Below are 2,749 nucleotides of genomic sequence, written 5' to 3' on the forward strand. Positions count from 1 at the left end.
TCGTCATCTTCGTCTCCCGGTGCTGGTCCTCCCATGAATATTCCGATCTTCTTAATCAGGTCGTCGTTCTTCTCCAATAGTGTCTTGATTTCCTCCTCATATCCATCGCGTGTGAACTTGAGTTCTTCCTCCAGCTTGATGATCCTCGTCTTTGCCTTCTTCAATTCCATCATGTCTACGCACATCTGGTTCTCCTAACGTCGAATGTGCTGGTTTAGCTCCTGGATAAAAGCTGCAATGGATCTATCCTTCCTGGTGCTGATCATTTCCCATTGCTCATCTCGGCGCCCACATATTTGATAGGTAGTGTCCTTGAGTTCCCTATTGTAGACTTCTCCAATGCGTCCCATGGTGATGTGGGCTGCCATGCTCTTGCCTAGACTCCAGGTTGGTGCATCGAAAGAAATTCTATGGGTTTAGAAGTTGGCAAGAACGTCCTTCCTGGAACTTGTACTTGAATCGTCCAGTGCTCCTCTTCTGGTAAGGTGGCGTTGTACGTCCCGGTGAAACTTGGTATTCCGATGTTCAAGTACCTAGTGACTTCCTTCAAGTGGCGTCCAAAAGGTGTATCCTCATCTGGTTGCGTGAACTTGTTCTTCTTCTCCGTCATCCTAAAGAGTAGAAAAGGAAAAGGAGTCAGAAATGAGTAGAGAAGAGTGACATATGGTTTATCTTAGTGGTCGTGTCCTACACTCAACGTGTGCTCTGATACCATCTTGTAGCGACCCGACCTCAAACGGTCAAGTCTCCGTGCCTCAGTGTCATCCCTGGATCAGTAATGCTGACACGCACAGTACTCGAAGGATTTATAACAGAGTAGCAATCACACACTTATTACATCGAATGTCTCAAAAGAGAACTTATTACAATAATATGGCTTAAGGCCATCTAATGCGATAACAGCGGAAGGCTTGGAAGATAAAGTGAGTCCATCAACTCCAACGGCATAGCTGAGCTGCACGGCAACGACCTAACGAACCTTACTCCTCTCTGAAAAGTCTGCAACATAATATGTTGCAGCCCAAAAATGGGTCAGCACATGGAATATGCTAGCAATATAACACAGTAGAGCAAGAACACAATAATGCTATCACTACATGCATATTTGGCTGGTGGAAAGCTCTATGGTTATAGTTTTTGTGGAAAGCAATTTTTTTCCTACAACAAAGGAATAAATTTTTATTTAACTATCATGCTGGTTGAAACATTGAGAAGGTATAACCCCAACTCAATCCCAAAATTAAAGTAATTTAACAACCCAACAATATTAACTTAGAGTGATGAGATACATGTGATAACTCAAGTACTAGATACTAAAGAATTGTCCATAACCGGGGACACGGCTAACCATGATTAGATTGTACATTCTGCAGAGGTTTGCGCACTTTTCCCCACAAGACTCGATCACTTCCGTTGAGTTTCTCGCACTGCATGGTGTTTGAGAAACGGATGATCGAGACATAGTCTTTCGGAAACATTAACTCCCTACTCCGGGTAGACCATACCAAACCTACAAAACCCACTACCTGCTGATCTACCTCTTCAAGAGCTTCACGTAACTTACTCAACTATGCTAGAGCCCATAGTAGCTTGTGGCTGCACACGGAAGTTTCTAGCATGAATCATCCCAGTTCCCTTTGAGCCTGGGTGGCGGTCCATAGGAAGATCACACGGGTACCCCGGGATTTCCAAAAAATACAGACAACACTGGGTTCCCCAGGTGCCTCAATCCACCCAGATGTGTATTAAAGTTGCCACCTTAAGTAAACCGTTAATTAACAATCTCACATCTGTCGTGGATACACTCAAACCCAATCCATGTCTACGAGCATAGCATGGCAATATAAGCAACGCGTAGAAGTAACTCCCAAGGGTTTGATAATAAACAGGGCAATAGGTTCTACCTCATCAACTACTTCCCAGCCCACAAATTAATGACATCTTAATCATGCAATGTTTGAGGATTGAACTAATGCAATTAAAATTTGGTATGGAAGGAGTATGATCAATGTGTTACTTGCCTTGCTGACGATCCGTGAATCCTAGAGACTCGTAGTAACACGCTTCGCACTCCGGGAATTCTATCGCAAACAAACAATAACATACATAATCAACTAGCAAAGATGCACAAGCAAAACTCCAAATAAAAGAGATTGACCAGAAAGTACAACTTAAGAACTCCGGTTTGCAAAAAGAATCAAACCAAACGGAGCAACGAAACTCAAACGGCGAAAGAAACAAGATCCGTTTACTAATCTGGACTAAAGTCAAATTTTACAGTACCAAAATCTTGTTTAAGGTGATTAAACAGAAAGAGGGTCTCAAGACGAAACTCTAAGCATTTGAATCACCTGATTCCGACTAACGAGCGCGAAGAAAAATAGAATCTAAGATCGGATAAGAAATCGCGACTGAAAATAATCGCAGATAAACCCGATAAAAGAAAACTGACGAACAAACTAACGAATGAACGTTCGTTAGCTGTAACTAATGGAAGAAAACCGTTCGGTTTAACGAACGTACGGACGAACGTCCGCTAATTAGACGAACCTAGAAAAACCGGCGAACCGAAACAAAAAAAACGAACTAGGGTTCTAAAAAACTGAACGGTTTTTTAAAAAAATGACGGCTCGGATCGGCGCGGTACCTCCGGCGAGGTGGCTCCGGCGAGATGGGGTTGGGCGGCGGGGCGGCGGCACGCGGGGCTCGGCGGCGGCGCGGCGACAAGCGGTGGCGGCGGCGGCGGCGG

Source organism: Triticum dicoccoides, chromosome 6B (genome assembly GCF_002162155.2).
Source record: "Triticum dicoccoides isolate Atlit2015 ecotype Zavitan chromosome 6B, WEW_v2.0, whole genome shotgun sequence".
In the NCBI taxonomy this organism is placed as follows: domain Eukaryota; kingdom Viridiplantae; phylum Streptophyta; class Magnoliopsida; order Poales; family Poaceae; genus Triticum; species Triticum dicoccoides.